Source organism: Vicugna pacos, chromosome X (genome assembly GCF_048564905.1).
Source record: "Vicugna pacos chromosome X, VicPac4, whole genome shotgun sequence".
NCBI lineage: Eukaryota > Metazoa > Chordata > Mammalia > Artiodactyla > Camelidae > Vicugna > Vicugna pacos.
The window spans coordinates 92,324,937-92,335,792 of record NC_133023.1 but is presented as its reverse complement, the minus strand read 5'-3'; the positions used below and the strand labels follow the sequence as shown (position 1 = coordinate 92,335,792).

General features: G+C 38.8%; 1 non-coding gene across 1 annotated transcript; it reads left to right on the top strand.

Annotated features, from left to right (window-relative positions):
- Positions 1-8,471: 8,471 nt before the first annotated feature.
- On the top strand, positions 8,472-8,544 carry TRNAT-AGU (transfer RNA threonine (anticodon AGU)). Its single transcript has one exon. It is a non-coding gene; the product is annotated as a tRNA-Thr (tRNA).
- Positions 8,545-10,856: the final 2,312 nt, after the last annotated feature.

Here is a 10,856-nt window from a genome sequence, read left to right as displayed (position 1 = left end):
GTAATGTGAACAATTTGCACCTTCTTGCACACGATGGGAAGGATCTGGGGAATCCACTTTTTGAAGAAAGACATAGAGACAAAATGCACCTCTAAAGTCATTAAAATTTTGAAACAAACGTTCAGATGTTCATATACTGCTAGTAATGACATGGAAGGGTCTCACAATAGACATTTAAATGAAAATAACAGGGTACAAAATAGTATGTACAATGTAATAATATATATATATGCACATACATATATCTTAAATGTAGTACCTTTGATATGGTTTGATAAGAATGCCTCCCTCTCTACCTCTGTGGTCTTCTCCAAATCCTATAACCTCAGTATAATCATGAGAAAATCAGGCAAATCCCGTTGAGGGACATTCTACAAATACCTGACAAGTACTCCTCAAAACTCTCAATGTCGTCAAAAACAAAGAGTCTGAGAAACTGTCCCAACTAAAAGGATCCTAAGGAAATATGACAACTAAGTGTAACGTGGTAACTAAATGTAATAGGTGGGGTCTTGGAACAGAAAAAGGGCATTAGGTAAAAACTAAGGAAATCTGACCAAAGTATGGACTGCCATTAATAATAATGAATCAATATTGATTCATTAATTATAACAAAGATAGCATCCTAACATAAGATGTTAATAATAGGGGAAACAGTATGGGTTGTATGGGGACTCTCTGTGCCAGCTTCACAACTTTTCTAGAAATTTAAATCTCTAACAAAATAACAGTTTATTTAAAAATATATACTGTGCTAACCTGTGGGTGGTAGGATTTTAGGTAAGGTTTATATTCTTCTGTTTTGCAGTCCACAATTTCCTACATATGTACCAGACCTATTTATTGTGCACAGACGATGTTTGTTGTTTATAGAGATTTGCAAGCCCCTAAGGGATCCACAACCCCTAGTCTGGAAACGTTGACCTTAACCTTAGATGAATCTGGAATCCTGTTCATAGTATTTCCTGAACACTAAAAAAGGCTGAATTTTCCAGGCTGTCTGAAAACTTTTTGCAATGCCCACTTTCATTCTCTGCTACCTTTTCCAACTCATGCATTCCCAGTTGATGTCATTAGTCGATGAGGGTTAGAGAGGAGAGTAGGGTAAGAGACGGGGAAAAAAGATTTACAATCTACTTATGAATAGTGGAACCCAGTTCACACCCCAAAGACCCTTTCCTAATGTTAATATGAAAAGCTCATCTTTTCTGACATGGAAATGTGTGCCCCAAAAGATATGCTTTTTCACTAAATTCTCTTTATTTGCACATATTTAATTTTAGTTTGCAAATTCACATAAAAGATAGAGAGGGAGAGAATAAGAGGTTTTATTTCCTGTAAGGTACCTAGTATGCTGTAGTTGGTGAGTTTAGACAAATTTCCTTCCTTCTCTTCCTCTTTGTCATGAGGTTCATAGCTCTTACATTTTTTACACCATCTACTTGCCTTTGGATGTCACAAGTGTCTAAAAATTAATCTCCCACCGAATCATGGTTTACAGAGCAACAGGCGGCTGGAGGAATGGGCAACAAAAAGGGATAAACCTTATTTCAATCCATTAAAAATTTTATCAAATATCTCCTACATGCTGGAGATATAGGGCCTGGCACACAGTATTGTTCAAAAAATATTTGTCGAGTTAATGAGCAAGATTCCTGCCACAATGGATTTTACACACTGGTGGAGAAGACAGACAGACAATTAAAATACAGTGTGTAAGTACAATGTTCTGTGGGAGCATAGAGGAGGGGTAACTTACCTTCTCTGAAGCACCCAAGGATAGCATCCTAAATGGGAAGACATCTAATCTAAAATCTAGGGGATAAGTAGGAGTTAAATGGGAGAGGTGGTGAGTATGCGGTGGGAGGCATCAGGAAGGGAAAGGTACAGAGGCAAAAATTCTCATGACATGGGTAAGAAATAATTTAGATATCCAGGGGTTCCTGTTGAGGATTCAAGAATGAAAAAAGTTTTAAAGTCAGTTTGAAACCAAATTAAGGAGATCCTTGATTGCCCAATTAAAGAATGAGTGCTTCATCTTGAAGGCAATAAGGCATGATCACTTATTTTTGAGTAGGGCACTAACTGTTGCATACAATGTTCTAGGAATCATGGGTCAAGCTGGAAGGGACAATGTAAGAGGTGGAGTGGGGAATGTGAAGGCTCTTGTAGTGTGAGCTGATGAGGAACTGAACTAAGATAGTGAGGCTGAGAATGGGAAGAAGTGGTGGTAAATGAATGAAGGAAATGTTAATAAGGAAGAATCAATAGGATTTTGTAACTGACCAAAGAGGAAAAGGGAAATGATCCCTCTAAGAGACGCTCATTAAGTACCTGGGCTTCATCAGCTGGTTTGACTTGTCATGGTTCTCAAAATTGATTTTGCATCAGAATCCCCAGGAGGACTTATTAAAACACACATAGTTGTGCCCAGTCCATGAGTTTCTAATTCAGTAGGTCTGCAATGGGACCTGAGACTTTGCATTTCTAACAAGTTCCCAGGTGATACCAATGCTACTTACTGCTCTGGGGACCACATTTTTAGAACCACTGAACTGTGGAATACATCATATATTTTGCAGAAAACAGACCATCAGGATCATGTTTTAGTCTTTTCAACAAATGTTGCTGGAACATCTAGTTAGCCACATGCAAAAGAATGAAAATAGACCCTTACCTCACACCATATACAACAATAAACTCAAAATGGATAAAGGATCTAAATGTAAGAGCTGAAACTATAAACACCTTAGGAAAAAACCTAGGTTAAATTTTCATGACCTCAGATTTGGCAAAGCACTCTTAGATATGACACCAAAAGCACAAGAAACCAAAGGAAAAAATAGATAAATTGAACTTAGTCAAAATTAGAATTTTTGTACTTCAAAAGACACTATCAAGAAAATGAAAAGACAACCTATAGAATGAGAGATCATATTTGCAAATCATGTCTGTTTAGAAACTTGTATTTAGAATATATAAAGAACTCTTACAACTCAATAATAAAAAGACCAATGACCTAATTTTAAAATGGGAAAAGGATCTAAATAGATATTTCTTCAAAGAGGTATACAAATGACCAATAAGCACATGGAAGGATGCTCAGAGAACAGAGTCATGGTTACCAGAGGGAAAAGGCTGGGGAGAGGTGGGAGGGCAAAATGAGTAAAGAGAACCAATGGTATGATAAAGGATGGAAACTAAATTTTTGTTGGTGAGCATGCTATAGTGTATACAGATGTACAAATATAATGTTGTACACAAGAAACATATAATGTTATAAACCAGTGTTACCTTAATAAAAATAAATTAGAAAGAATGAAAGAAAGAAAGGGAAGGAAAGAGAAAGGAAGGAGGGGAGGAAGGGAGGAAGATGCTCAACATCATTAGTCACCAAGGAAATGCAAATCAAAACGGCAACAAGATACCACGGCACACCTATAGGATGGCTAGAATCAAAACGTCAGACAATGACAAATGCTGCAGAGGAAGAGGTGAAATTAAAACACTTAAACACTGCTGGTTGAAATGTAAAACGGTGCAGCCACTTTGGAAAACAGTCTGTCAGTTTCTTAAATAGTTAAACCTAGAATGACCATATGGCAATTCTACTCATATATATATATATAGAATATATGTGTGTGTGTGTGTGTGTGTGTGTATACATACCCAAGAGAAATGAAAGCATATATATCCACACAAAAACTTGTATGTTTATAACAGCATTACTCATAATAGTGAAAAAGGTAGAAACAATCCAAATATCCATTAACTGATGAATGGATAAACCGAATGTGATATAGCAATACGATAGAATATCATTCAGCTACAAAAAGAAAAGAAATACTGACACGTGCTACCACATGGATGAGCCTTGAAAACATTATGCTAAGTGAAGGAAGCCAGTCACAAAAGACCACATATTATATGATTCTGATTACACAAAATGCCCAGAACAGGCAAACCCATAGAGATGTAGATTAGTGGTTGCTTAGGGGTAGGGGTGGGTGGGGGTACAAGGGGACAGCAGCTATAAAGTTTCTTTCTGAGGGGATGAAAATGTTCTAAAACCCGTGGTGATGGTTGTACAACTCTGAATATAGCAAATACCATTTTAATTGTATAATTTAAATGGGTGAACTATATGGTGTGCAAATTATATCTCAATAAAGAAGTTTTTTTTTTAAAAAAAAAAGAATGCTCACAAGAAATCCATGGGAGGGAGGAAATGAAGAGAGGGAAAAGCCTTCTGGGCAGAGGTAATATCATAAACAGAGGCACATAGGAAAGAAATATCACACGTGTACAATAATATAAGTAGTTTAGTCAGTTCATCGCTATTTAACTTTATGTTTCAGGCACTGTTCTAGGCACTGGGATATGCAGTGAACAAAACCGAGAAAAATTCTTGTCCTCATGGAGCTTACATTCTAATGGGAAATATATTAAACAAAATGTCTATTTAGAAGAGGATAAGTGCTATTGAGAACAAAAAAATGAAACAGGTAAGAGGGACTGAAGGTGTTGTATTGTGGAGGAGGGGTGTTAAAATTTTATAGAGAGTATCCTCACTGCAGAAGCAGCTCTTGAGTAAAATACTCGAAGAAAGGAAAGGAGCTGTGTGCATCGGGGGAAAGAATTTTCCAGACAGACGGTGCAGCAAGTACAAAGGCTGGTACCAGAGTGTACCTATCATTCGGGGGGAGTCAGATCATGCCAGGCCTTCTAGACCATCATAAGGACCTTGAATTTACACTGAGTGAAGTGGGAAACCACTGGAGGGTTTTGCGACTGTAACAGCATCACTCTGGTTACTGTGTTGAAAAGACACCGAATGGGGGGTACGTGCAGCAGCAGCAAGAGCAGTTAGGAGAACATAGCAATAACCAAGGAAAGTGTAAATGGTAGTTTGGACCAGGTTCGTTGCAGTGGGGGTGGGAGGAAGTGTGGTAAGAAATCCCTATGGGACCTTCTTAGGACAGACCCCTTCCCCATCCTCTGCTGTAGCTCCTCTCGAAAGTACCCAGATCATAGTCTCTGCTGCACATGTCCTGAGTGGTTTTGCAGATGCTAAAATTCCCAACAAAGGGAAGAAATTAACTACTTGATGACCATGAGCACGTACCCCTCAGACCTACTGGTGCCTCAGGATTGATAGTGTTAATCCCTGTGACACCGCACTGTTACTTCACCATCAACCAATCAGAGAATTGTGCACGAGCTGATCACATAGCCTGCAACTCCCCTCCCTCGTCTTGCCTTTAAAAATGATTTGGTTTCGTGGACCCAAATTTGGTTTGCTAACAGAAGTGATCAAATTTTAGATATATTATGAAGGTAGGATCTTCAGTATCTCCAGTTGGATTGGATATGACAGGGGAGAAACAGAAGACACAAGGACAACTGCAAGGGTTTGGTCTGAACAGCTGGAAGCTAAAATTGCCATTTACTGAGGTTTTGAAGACCATTGAGAGGCATGGGTTCCTTCCTTCCTTCCTTTCTTCCTTCCTTCCTTCCTTCCTTCCTTTCTTTCTTTTTTGAGGAGAAGTGGTTGTCAAGGTTCGGTGTTGGGCATGTTAAATCTGAGATGTCTGAATACATACAAGTAGAGCTATAGAGTAAGAATGAACGAGAGCTGAGGGGAGGGGATTGGAAATTTCGGAGTCTGCAGTATAAAAGATGGTACTTAAAGCCCTGAGACTGGGTGCAAATTTACTAAAACCATGATAAGTTTAGATGTGCTAGACCATAAAGGCTGTGAAGGTGGGAGATGTACTTGGAAGGTAAGCAGAGACAAGATTTTAGAAGACCTTTTATTCTATGGATGTGAATTTGCACTTTACCTTGATAGGGAGTTGCTGAAATCAGCAGAAAGATGTAGTCAGACTTGCTTCATGTCACTGGTGGTGTGCGAAGAAAGGATTAGAGAGACATACAAACTAGGAAGTTATTACAGTTTAGGAAAAAGTTGTCACACAAATGTTTCTCAAATCTCTCTAGACACCAGACCAGACATAGGATGGGACAAATCCCTCGGCTAATCAAAGCGAACTTTTAAGTTAATTCTGTTCATCTTGTCCACATGGGAAGAGCATTCAGTGTATTAATTAACACAAGGGCTGTGGTCAGCTTGAACATTAGATTTCTCCATGTAAAATAATTCATTGCTTAGATTCTGAGAATTGGTTCACAAGAGTGGACTCCCCCATCCACCCTCACCTCCAAATTTTAATCCCTCAGCTTTCCAGGTGCCACAAAATTGAGTTCCAGGCCATTCATTCAACGCTGAAGAGCAAACTGACTTACGATTTCTTGAGCCACTGTGATTTCCTCAGGTGCCCACTTCGAGCAGCCTCCATCCAGTCTCTCTTCCACCCAGGTCACAGCAACGAGGAATTGTGTTGTGTCTCCTTTTCTAAAATCCAGGAAAGGTATTTTATTTTTACTGTTATAACAACTTTGAAAATAAAGAAAAAAAAGTGGGCATTTCTAATTTAATCTTTTGCTGACACCTAGTGCTGGAACTCTGCATATTCAACTAGCTGCTCCAAATAAGAAAAAAACAAAAAACAAAAAATGGAATTGTACATTGCCGTGAGCTCAGCAATAACAAAGATCTATTCTGACAAAAAAAATCTATCTAGACATCATTTCTCATATGTATATACCAAGCCTGTTAAAAGGTTCAGACACTAGTCTTTTAAATGACTAAGAATTCAACTTTAAGGAGACTTTTTTTTCCTAGTCTTAATTTTGGTTTACTGCTGGGGGAATTTCTGAGAGCATATGAAGGCCCAAGTGGGTCCGAACTGCACTTTCTGAAAGTTGTGAACACTTAGGATAAATTCCCCTTGGAAGTTGAGTCAGATGGGACTGGAATCCACAATATTTTCATAACCATACTTTTCAACTGTTGAAGAATTCTCAACTTCACATTCAGGGTTTATACTAAACAGCCCAAATTTAGCCTTGCATGTAATTATTGTAAATTACCATTTATAAAAAAGGAATGAATTAGTAAATGGGAGGGGGAAAATTACTTCTCTTTCTCCCAGGTTTATTGAGATATAATTAACATATAATATTGTGTAAGTTTAAGGTAAGCTCTGTGACGATTCTGTCCATGTATATATTGTGGAATGATTACCACAATAAGCTTACTTTACACATCTTTCACCTCATATAGCTACTTTATTTGTGTGTGTGTGGTGAGAACCTTTTAAGACTTTCTTAGCACCTTTCTAGTATACAACACACTATTGTTAACTGCAGTCACCATGGTGTACATTACATCCCCAGAATTTATTCATCTTATAACTGGAACTTTGAACCCTTGACTACATTTACCCGTTTCCCCTACCCTCCCCTGCTGCTTGCAACCACCACTTTACTGTTTCTATGAGTTTGTTTTTTTAAGATTCTACATGTAAGTGGGATCATACCATGTTTATCTTTCTCTGATTCATTTCACCTAGCATAATGCCCTCTAGGTTTATTCATGTTGCCACAAAAGTCAGGCTTTCCTTCTTTTTTCTTTATTCTTTTCCATTATAGTTTATTACAAGATATTGAATACAGTCGTGCTCACTTTGGCAGCACATATACTAGGATACTGAATACAGTTCCCTGTGCTATACAATAGGAAGGATTTCCATTTTTATGGCTGAAAAATATTTTATATATTTTATATATATATATATATATATATATAAATACTATATGTATATCACATTTTATTGTCTCCATTCACCTGTCAATAGACACTTAGGTTGTTTCCCTGTCTTGGCTATTATAAATAATGCTGCAATGAATATGGGGCTACAGATCTCTCTCTCAGATAGTGATTTCATTTCCTTTGAATATATACCCAGAAGTGGGATTGCTGGATCAGATGGTAGTTCTGTTTTTAATTACTTGAAGAATCTCCCTATTATTTTCCATAGTGGTGAGCCAGTTTCCACCAAGGGTGCACCAGAGTCTCTTTTCTCCACACCCTCATCAACACTTGTTATTTCTTGTCTTTTTGACAATAGTCAAAAAATGACTTCTTCTATTATGCAATAATTTTGAGGAAATAGGCATTATTTGCATATACATCATTAAAAATTGCATTTGAACTATTGTCTGGTAACTAAGTCATGTAGACAGTAGAAGCATTCAGGAGAATTACATTTGTGTTTGGAAGTGTTGCAGCTACAGAGGCAAAGCAAGAAATTCAAAATGTAAGTTTTGTAAAAACGAATGTACCAGTTTTCCACTTAAATCTGCATCTGCAAGCTGTGTGAGCTTAGGTAAGTTACTCAACCTCTCTGAGCCTTAGTTCTCTCCTCTTTAAACTACGGATGATGATAATAGTACTTGCTGTAGGTTGCTGTGAGGATCAAAATATTCCACAAAGTTCCTGACACATACCAAGGGCCCAATAAACAAGAACTGTTATTTGTAATAACAGTATTAAAAATAATTAGGGGGGAGGGCATAACTCAGTGGTAGAGTGCATGCTTAGTATGCATGAGGTCCTGGGTTCAATCCCCAGTCCCTCCATTAAATAAACAAACAGACAACAAACAAACCTAATTACCCCCCCAATAAATAAACAAAAATTTAAAAATAATAATAATTAAACTTACTCCTTGCCTCTTCCCATGGAGTTGAATATGATCCCAGGGGCAAGAAAAGGAGGTTCCCTGTTGTAAATGCTCCAAGGCATTGTGGAAGGTAATTGTTACAACCTGGCCATCAATAGGAAGCGCCCACAGACCCAAGGTCAAGTGGCCCCTGGCAGGCCCTGGAGGCACGTTCTCAGAGGGGGTAGGAAATCAGTAGGGACAGCCAGCCTTGCTCACATTCAGAGAAACAGAAGGATAAACCCCAAATCTTTAACATCATCTTACCACCGATTCACTGCTCCATACTCCAAAGAAACAGAACTGCTTGCTCTGAAACAAGGTGGTTAATATAGTGTAGGCTCTGGGGTAAGACTGACCTGATTTTGAATTCAAGCTGTGCCACTGACAAGCTGTGTGACTCTATACAAGTTACTTAACTTCTCTGAGCCTTAATCCATTCATTGTAAAATTGGGAATAATAATAGTAGCACTGAACTCTTCGGGCTACTGCAAGAATTAAATGAAATGATGTAAATCACTTTTCATAATGCCTGGCATACAGTCTGTAATCAATAAATCACTATCAGTATACCATTAAATCATCCAACTTGCCACTACAACAAATATGGCCTTGCTGTTTAAACTAGCCTGGTCGTCACAAATGAGTTGTAATAACCCGAGAAGTATGTCTTCCATCTCTTAGCTTTCTAAAGTTCAGACCTAAGCATTATCACCATTTATTAAACACGTACCACATACCAGGGACTCAGCTACTTTTTCTTACTTAGTCTTCACACCTAAAGAAGGTAGATGCTGTTTTTCCCTTTCCGTATGAGGAAAGGGAGACTCAAAGAAGGTTAAGTAACTTGCCCCAGGTCATACAAGCATCACAGGCAATATTTGAACCTGGGGCTAGATGCTAACTTCCCTACTCTTGCTCTGTAAAACCACCATCCATGACTTCCTACAGCCTTCAGGGCAAAAGTCAAGCCCCTCAGTTTACTACAGAAGGCTTTTCTTAATCCGTGTCTAGCCCCTACTAGCCCCTCCGGCCTCCATGCCTAGAGCCCAATCACCCTCCAAAAAACCTTCCCTGATGCCCTTCAGGAGTCTTCCAGAATAGCCTGGCCATATCTCTATTATGGCACTTGCCACGCTATAATGTAAATATTGATTTCATTGTGTGTTCCTCAAAGGGCCATGAACTCTTTAGGGCAGTGTCTCATCCGTCTTTCTATGCCCACTACCTAGCAGAGTGCTTGGCATAGCGTAGGAATTCAACCAATGTGTGTTGTGTGAGCGAGTGAATAAATGAATGAGTGGATAGATCAATGAATACTGAGCAGGGAATGTCTGAGTATCAAGTCCTACCAGTTTTTAGAACAGTGGTGCTTCCAGTGTGGTCCCCCGGAGCAGCAGCGGCGGCAGCGGCAGCATCTGAGAATTTCGAAGTGCAAGTCATTGGCCCCGCCCCAGAATCAGAAACTCCAGCGCTGGGACCCGCCCAGCTGTAGTTTACCACCCCCTCCAGGTGATTCAGATGCAGGTAAATGAAGAGTAAGGTCATACAGCAGATGAAAATTGCCAGGAAACATGCAGATATAAACAATCACAAAAGATTATGGTTACTATTAAAACTAACTCCTTAAATTAATTTGGCACTTAATAAATTACAAAAGGCTTTCCTAACTACTGTCTTTGACATTAAGAATGAAATGGAGAAGGAAAATGATTAAGGAGTTCAGATCCGTTTTAGGTACATACCTATGTAGTACGTCCCTGAGTTCCAAGGAACTAAGTCTCTCAGCGGTCACGTCCGGAAAATAAGTTTTGCGTCTCTGTAGGAGTGTTTGCTTGACCAGGCTGGGGAAGTGGCCTCTGGTAAGCAGCCCTTCTGGCGAAATCCCATAGGTTGGATGAAGGATTCCAGGTGAGCAAGGTTGAATGAGATTACATACTAATTGAGGTTACAGGAAAGTTAAAGCTACGGGGACTGACGGGGACGAACGGGGACGGGGCGGGGGGGGATGTATACACAGGCTATGAGGGGTACATGAGTATTTTTAATACTTTACAAAGTTTCAGTAAGTGAAAGAAGCAGCTTGCAAAATTATATGATCCCATTCTTAGTTTAAAAACTATTTTATTCACTCTCAGAAAAAATTCGTGAAAGGCATTATAATGGTGATTTTCTCCAGGTAGTAGGATTACCCCTTTAAATTTTTTTTCCAAAATGTTTTTTCAAAA